A 12,050-nucleotide genomic window follows, 5' to 3' on the forward strand; every position below is an offset into this window, starting at 1 on the left:
TTCTTTCATTTCCTTAAGCCCTTTTCTTGCACTTGCTGATCTCTGCTCTTGAAAATGGACAGACCTGTTGTTCTCGCTCTGTGTGACTGCAGGAAGGAACAGTTAGACTGGGCAGTCGTCTCTTGAGGAAAATATTAGGTGAAAAACAATTCCACTCTCTGTTATGCTCGTAGTGCTTGGGTTTTGTTTTGTTGGGTTTTTCCTTCCCCTGATACTAGCACAAAGAGTCTGTGCTTTCAGGACAGACCTGAAGCTTACCACTGCTTACATATGGCAGGAAATGGTAAAAATGTGGTTTAATTTTTTTGTTATGTGGCAGTTTCCTTGCCATGAGGAACACCAGAAAGGCTTTTTTCAGTGCCTTGCTGCCACAGCTGGTCATGTTGCTGCCATTTCCAGCAGCTTGAGAAATGACCAGTTCTGCTAAAGGTATTTTTAGGAAAGGTAGTATTGTGTCCTGGTGATGTGGGAGGAAATACCATTAGAAGGAGACCATCCAGAGTTCTGGATCTTACCTAGTGATTTATTGCCATTTTCTTTGAAAATTAAGGCTAGGGATTTGGCTGTGATCTTTGGTTGTTCTATGTGTTGTCGAGAAGAAAATAGAGAAATATGTGTCAAAGAACCCCCTAAATGCAGGAAGATTGGATTGCCATGTATAATTTTTGCTTCTAGCACAGAACTACTTCCACAAGTCTATTTATCTAATAAATAATGCTGGCTGAAATAAGTTCTTACTAAGATTTACAAACCCATAAGTGAACTACCCTAAACTGGGGAGAATTTTCTGGAGGTTTACTCTAAGCTACTGGCAGATACAGTTACACAAATGGCAGAAAGACTTCTGAGCTCTCTGTGGATGTGTATTTAGTGAGCAAGTGGAGAGATGGAGTCCAGGAACGTGGATTGTCCGCAGCATATGGCCTAATACTGATAGATTAGTCCATAAGGAAGAACAAAAAGTACTGCTGGCAGGTTATGAGTGATTGCTACTTAGGGAGAAGAGTGATAGTGGGGGCAAGTTGTGTAAGCTCCCAAATAGCTGAGAAGTTCAAATACACTTCACATACAGGTGATAAGCAAATACTCTTTCATGTTACACTTTTGACACGAGTAACTTACTTGAGAGATGAGTGAGTCCAAATTAATGGAAATGTTGCGGATTGTGTACTTGAGATCGCTAGTTGCTTTTTCACTGAACAGATTAAAATTTTCTACTTGTTGGTGTATGATAGTCCATGGATCACAGATTATTTTCTATGTATGTATCTTAGGGAATGAGTATACCAGGCTTATTACCAATTGAATAGGATTAATTTATATTGGTAAAGAAGGTGGTCAAGCCAAAAACACTCTTTATTTTTTAGTTTTTGTTTATTTATTTGCAAAAGTTCCCAAGAAACAGGTAAGAAATGCTCTGGGGAAGGAAGGCCAAGACTAAGTTCTCTCCATTAGGGAAGTAATTTATGGGAAATAACTTCTCCCTCGGTAAGAGGAGAAAGCCAGAACTGAGTGACAGCCTTGGTCTGTGTCAGGGAGAAGAGGAAAGAATCAGGGAAGCAAACCAGCCTTAGTGTTTGTGTTCTGTTCAAACTATTTTAGGAACTACAGTTGCTAGAGCAAGTGGTTATTTTAATGTAAAATGTTTAAAAAAAAAATCAGTAATCTGCAAGAATGAAAGCTCTAGGATAAAGGTATCCTAAGCAATTAATGAGATAAGAGTGTTAGCGCTAATCTGGATCATGCAGCCCGATTCTGTAAAAATAAGCTGATGTCCCAGGAGCTCGCCGGAAAGGTGACTACGGAGTCTGCTGTCAGCGAGGTGGAGCTGGAGCAAGTTCATCAGAAGGATCCTGGGGAAGGAAGGTGCATTTCTCGCAGAAACCTGCGTGTCTAAAGCTAGTCTCTGGTAATTTGAATGCCATTACTCTTGAATTACAGATTAGGCAGCAGCTAGAAAGACATTGCAGTAATCAGGATAGGTTTAGTAAAAAGCTCACTGTTTACCATTAGGTGGCAGTCCAAAACCAAAAAAAAAAAAGTAAATTCTAGCTGTTGATTGAGATTCTCAGAGCTGTGCTGGAAACTTAGCTGCAGTTCTTCAATTTAACTGGGTCTATTTTCCAGTTAAAGAACATATTTCCGCACTAACTGTTCTTTTTGGGGGTGCTGCACATCCTCTCATGTATCATCTTACACATGTAACAGGAAAACCACTTGCATCCTAAATTGCATTCAAACTTTTATAGCCTCTCATCACATTTGAATTTGTCTCCAAAGGATTCAGACCTTGAAGATGTTGAAAGAGGTAAGTATCTTCCAAGTGAAGAGTGTTCCAGTGTCAGGGCTGGCGCTATTGCCATTGTCAAGAATGCAGGGAACAATTTTAATTCCAGCTTATAAATTGTGCATTAAACTGAATCTCGTCATTGGCTAGAACTTCTGCTATTTTGGAAGTGATAACATAATAGTGAAATTAAGAATAAATTAAACCGCAGAACTGGGGCCTCTGACTAAACCACTGAAACAGTACTGCTCTGATATAAAACTAATTTAATTAAATGTTTGGTTCACGTATAAATGTATTTTTAAATGTTTGCGTTCAGAAGTTGCTCATCTCGGACATACACTACTGCCCCTGGGGGGGTTTTGCTCACAGTGACAGGCAAGCAGCCTCCAGTTGTGCTGCACTCTGATCGTTTTTTGTAATGCTTGTCTGTCCTAAATCCAGCATAAGTGCAAACAGTAACATGTGTTTCCTTGTTATTTTGGCATAATAATCTTGGTTACCTTGCCTTTTTCGAGCTGAACTGGGCAGTTACTTGTGGGGACATAATTGCTTGGCATACTGACCACACTGGGGTCAGTGGCTCAGAAGCACGGTTCTGTTGCAGCATGTGTGCGCTGTCTGCTGATTTTTCAGCGGGAAGATGCAATGACTTAATGTTGCATTTTTTTCTCTGTAGGTTCTAATATGCTTTTCATCTCTTTATTGTATATTTAAGTGTTTAAGCAATGCAGTCCTGTTTCACGCTGGTCGCAGTACGGAATAAACCTGTTCATTTCAGCTGCATTTTCCAGCTTGGCTGCAAGTTGATCCTTGCATTTCTTAGCTGTTCCTTTGAAATCTGTATCTCGTTTTGTTGCACCTCTGCCATAAAAGCAGCTACAGAAATTAGCTCATTTGGTTGGTTTCATATGAAGAGCTGTCAGTCCCATCATCACCTTTTCTCACATTCAGTAGAAAAAAGAGTTTGATGAGAGATGTGAGGCATTTGCAGCAACCCTGTTTCATCAACACTGTATCTCAGGTGTTCCTGGATTACAACTCAGTGGAACAGAAATAGATAAAATCTTTTTTAAGTGTGTGGATTTCCTGTCCTTTCACATTTGTTTTTCCGTGTGTTGCCAGTGCAAATCAGCCTGTAGCCGTTGGTAGTCCTCGCCTCGCTGATGTTCCTCTTGATGGTCTCCATTCCTGAAAGGTGATTATTTCCTAAAGCAGCAATTCCAGTTTGGCAGCCAAATCCATTACAGGGCAAACTTCTTCAGTCCACTGATGCTCTGGCACAAAGCTGCTGTCAGCTTCCTCCTCTCGCTTCCATTCTGGAATTCCCACTAAACTTCCATAGATACAGGGGATATAATCAACTTATTTATATGTACTTATACAAAATTGTGTCCAAAAAATGCCAATCCCTATGGAGGTACAAGAGCGCAAACTAAAAATCGTGGAGGTTTTACTTACAGTGGCTCGCAATAAGCAAAGCAATAGATACAGAAAGATAAAATCTTTTAGCTAGCACAGGACAAAAATATAAAGTTTACAGACTCTTCACCGGTCGAAAGCCATTTTATGGAAAACTAAATAACATATCCACAAATTTAAAAATTACGCCCCCGTGCCTTTGAACGGACGGGGCAGCCGCGCACGCGTGTCCCTGCAGCGCTGCCCTGTCCCCGTGAGCGCTCGGCGGCGGCGGCAGCAGTGCGGCGAGCCCTCGCCGGTCTCTCGCTTCCTTGAGGCAACGGTCGAGCGGCAGCAGCCTCTGTCAGTGGATAGAAATGATCCAAGAGGAACTTCCAGAGACCCGTAAATCTCAGATACTTTTCCCATTTTCTTACTGCTTCTCAGCGTGGTACAGACTGATCCTGCTTGACTGAGCAAGATGTTCTCCTCGACCCATCCGTGACCAGGCCTTGCCAGCGGCAGGCAGGTGGCCCTCAGGCTCCTGACAAGTCCCCAGCGCTCTGGGTATTAAGGCTCTCCGAAGGTTTCCCAGTTGCCATTGAGCAATCCACCCGTTCCCCGAAGGAATAACACACGTAGCACAAGCTAGATTACTCACAGCCAGCTTTAGCGAAGCTTTGAGGTAAAACTATAATTACTTAAAAACATAGGCTTGGGATAACGGAGCAAGGTTACGAGCGGGCGAAGCGCCGAGGCACACTAGGACGCTGTCCGCAGCGGCTCGAGGGCTGCTGGCGGCTTGGCCAGCTTGGCACCGGAGTCAGCCCCGGAGCGCCAGCCTGACCCATGCTTGGTCTGAAGCACCGCCAGACTTGCACCTTCACCAGCGCCCCGCGAGCAGCTCCTGGGCCCGGCCCCCTCCTCCCTGCCTGCTGTCCCTCCTGCTGAGGTGTCGCCAGGCAGATGGGGGCCTGGCACGTCCTGCTGCCATCGCCTGCTCTGCTCTTCACTGGACCGTGCTCCTGACGCTGGCTGAGCTCGTGGTCGCGAGCGGCTCGCGTGAAGAATCAATGACAGAGCTACTGACGTGAAACGGCGGCAAGAAGAGCCCGAAGAGCTAGTGAATCCGACAGGAAAGCTCAAATAATTTCTACACGTGGGTGCCAAGAAAGAGCGAGCTGCTCTGCCCCCGGCTCGGCCCGCTGCAGGGTGCCGCTGCGCTCCGGCGGGCGCTGGGACGAGCCGTGCGAAGAGCCCGACGATGAGGGACACGCGCCCGCTGGTGGGAGCCCCCGGAGTGCCGCCTGCTTCGTTCGGTTTACTGCCGAGACCCGGTCACCGCCTGCCAGTGCCTGCAGGAACAGCGGGAGGAAAGCAGAAGGCCCTTCGAGCTACCAGATAAATGCACAGTTTACCAGGGAGATTCCTAGAAATCTTTAAAATCAGACGGGATGCTCTTCAAAAGGAAATAGGGGTTAGGTTAAAGAAGGTTTAAGGGCAATCCAGTGGCACGTGCTGTGTGGCAGATCTTGCCGGGCGTCGGGATCCACTGACAGACCTCAAGAGCTGGTCGTCACCCTCTGCTGCGCTCCTGTAACCAGTTTCTGTGAGCTCAGCCCCAGTCCCCTTCCGCAGCACGCTAACGCGGGGCAGGCTTCCCCTCCGCAGGTTCCAGGCCAGCTGCTAACTGTCTTCCAAAAATCATTATTCCAGTCGGCGCTGCTACTGACTCTGGAACGTGGGTCAAATGCGGCTGGTGGATCCAGGGCATGTTGCGGACAGGTTAATATTCTCTAATTACAATTATTTCACATATGCCTGGTGTTGAGCTTTAGCAATCAAAACTACATTGATCACATTTTTTTAACCACTCCTCCTGCAGCCAATGTAGTATAAAATAATCTTGTGTCGCAAAAAAAAAAGAGAAACAAAATTCCTACCAGAAAAGCTGGAGGAAATTGCACCAGTGTGTTGCCTACACTAACACTGTACACAGACCTTACTTGCTGCGTACAATGAGTTACTTTAAAAATTAATGCATGCATCTGAAAAAAGACAACATGTTTTAAGGTTAAAAAACAAGTTACTGTGAAAACAACACTATCAAAGCTAGCTTCTTGGGCACATGTTTACTCAGAAATTGGAGCTCTTAGACCTCTTTATGGGATCCCGTTGTGTCTGCAAGGGTGATCTTGGCTACAAGCCCGCTCCTAATGAACCTGATTAAAAGTTAAACATGCTTCAAGGCCAACAGACTATAAATAGGCATTTGCTGATAGCGCAGCTCTGTTCCGTTTCGGAGAGCTCTCTGGCTCACGGATCCCCTGCGTCCAGCATGCCGCCTCGCGCCGCCGCACGGGCAGCAAGGTCCTGAAGGTCCCAGGACAGCGGGAGCGCGGGGGCAGCGGCGGCGGGTCCGACACAGGGACGCAATCCCATCTCTGTGCAGGGGAGGGATTTCATGGAGTCTGAGTTGACCAAAACCTGGGAGCCAGATGCCTCCTTGACAAGCGAGAGGCTTCTCGCTTCTCCCAGCGGGAGCCGCGGTCCGGGCTGGGACTGCCCGGAGGAGCCCGGCCCCGGCCCCGCGCAGACCCTGCTGAGGGCACTGCTAGAGCGCTGGGTGCGTTCCTCACCTCGGCTGCGTTTCCTCCCTCAGTGAAATGAATGTAGTGACATTTTGTTTGTGCGTTAACAAAATTAACAGGTATTTTTGAAAGTGCTCTAGGTTCCAAGTGCTTAACTGAAAATTGTCTTACTGATTTGACTGGGTGGACTACATTTACAGCGCAATCAGTTTTGACTTTCAAGAGTTTACTATACTATAAAGGTGCTATAGCAGTGAGACTAAAAATACTTGAACAGCAGCTCCCTCCGAGAATGCCAGACCCCTGGCTCTGTTTGGCAGCAGTCATTCCTCCGTGCCTCCACGCGCTGCTGTGCAGTCCCTGCACGATCCCCACCTAAGCGATGGAGAAACCTCGTCACGGTGATTTATCAGATGAAAGTAATCCCTATTTACAGCTACGTCCAGTGACCGTTGTGCACTGGAAGAGGTTAATTATAAAAATACAGTTGTGACTGTGTTCTTACAAGTCTTCTCTAGCTGACTACAGCAGGCCAAATAACTCTGCTGGAGTAGACACCTGCAGCAATGCCCTGCAGAAATACAGGGCAGACCAGCCATCTCTAAAGTTTGTGCAGACTGAAGCCTTTGCCTCTAAGTCTCAGGAGCTCTGATGAGCTTCTCAGGAGTCTTCTGGGACCTGAGAGTGCCGGAGGAGAACGATGCAAAAGCAAATTCCTCTTCCATGGTCAGGGCACTTTCCACTACAGTGCAAGCAGCATTTGCTTTTACTCTGGACAGTTTTGACAGACAGGAGCTTATAGGAGGGGAAGACAAGGCTACCGGCTGGTAATGGTCATTCTTTGAGGTGCAGGGCTGGATGTGGTTGATTTCCAGGGCACCCAGTCGCCTATGGCACTCTCTGGGATTCCCAGGATACACATCCCAGCTAGCAGATGTGACACACAACCCATGGGAGACCTGTGTTGCTCTGGAGTGGTAGCTGGAGTCCAGTTGGCTCCTCTGAGACTGTTCTTCTGGTGCTGTTTCTGCACACTTGGCTTGCTCCTGCTGTGTCTGTCTGATCACTCACTAGTCACCTTCCTCCCCTCTCTGCATCTCCTGTAGGCACTGGTGGAGACAATGGAGGGCTGCAGGCATCTCCTCAGCTGGTACCACCACAGGCAGGGTAGGGTCTGAGTGCACTTGCAGTACTGGGGAAGAAGAAGAGAATGTGGCTTGAGTGTCTGTATATCTGCGTCACAGGTGGTGCTCATCTGCAGCACAAGTATGCTGGTGGATGATGCATCCTGAGAGTGACAGCTACTAGCAGGTAACGTTTCCTTGCTCAGACTGTCAGAATTGTCTGTCCGTCTGTGCACTCACAAGCACTAAGAGTCTGTTTCTGCATTATCAAGCTCTTGTACCAAATTCAACCCCCTCCTTTTCAAAGTCCTCGGGGTATACTAGAATAGGCAGTTGTAAATTCAGAGCAAAAAGGACTCAAGTCTTTTATATAAAACTATATACCCAGCCAGCAAAGGGACAATTGCAGATGAGACAGAATTATATGCAGCTTGGAAGGCAGGAGAGTATTTATTCATCAGAAGTAGAGCAGAGGACATAACCTCCCAGTTCTTCATTCAGTCAGAGACATACATTAAAGGAATGCAGTGAATCTACTGATTTCTAGCCAGCGCTTGTTCGTAATGCATTTGGATCTTTCTGAAGATCCAAAGATCTGAAAAAGCAACATCTATTTTTGCAACATGCTTATGTATCATCAAGGACATGATGTTCCAATTCAGCAGCCCTGATGTATCAATTAACTTGAGTGACTTGGAGAGCTTACCTGAAGCTGTGCACATAGTGTCGATATTAAAAAGGAAAAAGCTGCCAACATTTGCTGAAGTGCCAAAGTGAAAGTGCTCCAGCGAGACGGGCTCCTGCCACCTCATTGTTCCCATTCTTTCTCATACGGTTATCAGAAAGTGTCTCCGTGATTCTCCACCCTTTCCTCATTTTCTCTGTATGGAAGCATGAGATCAGCAGCTCTCTCCTTTGGTTTGTTTTTGTCTTTTCCATGGCTGATGTTTGCTTTGATTTACTGGAATTTACTGTCCTTAAATTGGAAAAAAGGCAGGGGGAGGTAGAATACAGGGATAGCTATCACCTAGGAAAGCTGTCTTTTGAGACCCGCAAGAGCCAAGAGAGGGAGGCTACTCCAGAGAGTGATTTAGAGCACTTAAACCTTGTTTCTGCTCTGAACTGTGCTATGGAGACTTTCTCCTGGCTGTAGAGAGTACAGGGAGGTTAACCTGGCAAGTAAGCCTATGTGAATACCACTGTAGTGATTATTAGCTAGTCATAATTGCTACTTTGGTATTCCAGTGTTTAGTGATGTATCTGGAAGTGTGTGGAAGTGTTACTGGAATAGAAATATTTACATATACTACCCAGCTACGAAGTAAATATTTCAAAGACCCAAGGCTACTGGTGCTAGGAAATGGATTTCCTGCTCATAGACTTTAAATAAAGGACGACAAATAGCAATCAACAGCAAGAATTGTGGTCTGTCAGATTTTAAAGAGTCAAAATAATAATAAAATCTGAAGACTGCCTGGATAACTAAATCAGATTTCCCCAAAACTCTATTATGGGACAGTTACTCTCCCATTTCGCAGAGTTTGGTCATTATTTCAAGTCAACTTCTTTTCATCTCTAAGGATTTTGGTGATGTCAGAAGAAAATCTGTATCATTTATATTTATTTCCTCCTTTAAAATTGTGAATTATTAATAATTGTGAATTACTCATCAAAAGCACATAGAAAAATCTGTAGGACATATCCCATCTTTGTGCAGTATTCCTTCTGGTGAAACTGGCTATGTTTTACCCATGCTAGTTCTGTTGCCTAGGTCACCTTTCCCTTCCCTGCCTTGCTTTCCCAGCAATATAGCAAATGAGTTGATGCCATTTAATGGGATAAGAGCTTCTGGCCACAAGCTAATTTGTCAAGTCAAGAGAGGCCAACAAGAAATGTGTCTGAAGTGTGGCATGGGTAGCCACCGTTCTTAGTACAATGTGTACTTTTAACTATTGGCAGAATAACAAAGTGAAAGAACTTGAGGCCAAATCTATCCCCAGCCATAAATATCAGTCATTGACTTTGACAACATTTGTTGTTTCAGCCACAGTGGTAGCTGTTGATGCTGCCCTGTATTGCTTTTTATTGCTTCATGGATTCCCATTATTTTTTGTCTTGCTTCCAACCATTTTCTGGAGAACGACTTTTATTATTCTCTCAAAAGTATCAAGGAATGTAGCCCACAAACGCAGAGTAATATGAAAGGACTGGCTGCAGGGGGATTTCAGGAGGGAGGGAGGCAAGGAGAAGTACCGAGGGCAGTACTAAGGGCTCCTGCAGGAGCAGAGAAGGCACGTTTTACACAGCAGTGTCTAGGACTCGCAGTCTTTGTGTTCAGGGGATTTCAGTTGCATGCCATGGCAGATTACCCCGTGGATTATCTTCAGGTACATGTATCGGAGGTAATTAACCTTTTAATCTCTATTCAGCCTTTCAACATACCATTGTAATGCAGCCGAATCCCTTTCCCATTTCAGTATGAAATAGTACAGTGGGTAAAGAACAGAAGTGCAATATACTTCAGAGTCCAAGCTTTACACACAGCACTGTTTTTTGTCTGTATGTTTACTGCCCTGAATTGCGAATAGGTTACAGAGGAACTGTAAGCAGAATGTTTAAGTTATACTGAACAAACTAATGTCTTACTTGGTCTCTAGACAAAAGCTAATTTAGTCTAGTATGATTGTGTCAAACACAATCTCACAGAAAGTAAGATTTTCTAGAGAAAAAAGTAGGAGTCATGCTGTACCTCACTGTGAAAATTTTCACCATCAGATACCTATAGGAGGCAATGTATCAAGTCAAAAGGAATGAGAATAGTTGGTACGAAGAAAAAATTTAGACTAACAATATCTGTTGCTTTATGTCTTCTATTGAGTTCAACATGTGCTTTTCATCAGTTTCTGATGTGTTTTAAAGTGCCTTTAGATCTTTATATGATGTTTTGAAACTGATAGATTCCTTTCTTATTGAGAAGATATATAGGAGTCTCAATTATTCCTGGCTGAAAATATCACCCTCCATTTTGGTCATTTAAGGACATCTAGGACAATTTTTGGCATATGAGATACTGCAGCTTGATGTTAACTTGTATTAATCTTACCCAGCACTCTCCAATGTCTGAGTTGTGTTCAGTTCCCTTCAACTTCAACCATTTGGAGCAACACTTCCCATGGTAACTATCCATTGCAGAGCACACTTTCTAACCACATTATTACACTGCATCCAGGGCCCAGAGAGCAGCCTTTGTGGTCCCTATCCCAAGCTGCAGGGCAAAGGAGACCATTACTGTTATTTTTGGCCAAAGTCAGAAGACGTGCAGTGAGCAAGGCAGCTGAGGCATGTTCTTGTGATCGAGGGCAGTTGTGTATCACTCTGGAGAATGGGAGTCTGTCATCATATTTGTCTCATTGTTCCTTTTCCTATGATTCAAGTCATTTAAAACATGTATTTCAGGGATGTTGACTGGTGAATATTTCAAGGGTTAAACTGAACCTAGGGAATCTCTTCCAGCAGTCTCCACAATCAGTAGAGAAGAACTGGCTCCTCTAGAGGTGATCTGAAATCCCAGATTAGGTGTTGCTCTGAAGAGTGTTTCTCAGCATGGAGCATGTGACATCTAAATCATGGTCTGCAAAATGCATAAAATTCAGCCAATTTTATTGACTGTAGGTGACAGCTTGTGTCAGCACTACATAAGCTATATAACACTGACATTTCTGAAAAGCTAATGGGGTCCGCTATTTTTTTTTAAATGAGAAACTGCCTATAGGAGCTCATCCCACTCTTAGGATAAAATTAATCTTTGTGGATCCTTGTAATGATGTTCTCTTCATTATCTGAGTGTCTGACAAGACAGCGGAGTTGGCACAGGGATGCCCCAATGGTGCCTCCTTCCTCACCTCTCCTGGCCTGGTCTGTGCTGAGCCTTCACTTCCAAATATGTGATGGCCTTTTCCCTTTCTGGTGCAGAAATGATTGCATTTCTCTGGCTGAAAACTGCTGATGTGACAAGGCAGAAGGGCCAAGCACCTGGTTGCAGTTCAGCAAATCTACTTGTAATTGCATGGATACATGATGAAATTTTTCTTAGATATTTTTCTATAAATGACTCACTATCCAAAGTATTGTGTTATACGATAAATTGGGATAGTCAAGGAAAAAGGGTATGACATGAGCATTTCAGATCTATATATATTTGAAAAATAGTAATATAAATGTGCTTAAATTGGGGCTATTCTTTATTCCTGTATTCACATATTAATATCATCTTATAATTCTCAGTAGCACTTGCTGAGAAAAGTTTGTCTGCTCAAGTTAAGACTGGGAAGCAGCATGATCTAAGTTCAGCAACTGTCAAACTTCTGCAAACTTAGCACAAAAGGACTGAAGTACAAATTTAGATTTTGTAGCATTAGGAAAAAAGATTTCCTAAAACTACCTTCTAGTTCCCTGTAATTCCAAATATTCTTAGTCTTGAAATTGTTCCATTATTGCTTTTAATCTGAGCATTTTTCTTACTGTGCTGTGTTTGAATCACAGTTGAATAACTGGTCTCAGTACCAGGCATAAAAACAGAATCTGAGGGAAAGCAAATGAGCACATCCACTACTGCAGGTACAGTCTGCTGAAACTATGCGGTGGAAG

The sequence above is a fragment of the Rhea pennata genome, chromosome 2, assembly GCF_028389875.1.
Source record: "Rhea pennata isolate bPtePen1 chromosome 2, bPtePen1.pri, whole genome shotgun sequence".
Lineage (NCBI taxonomy): Eukaryota > Metazoa > Chordata > Aves > Rheiformes > Rheidae > Rhea > Rhea pennata.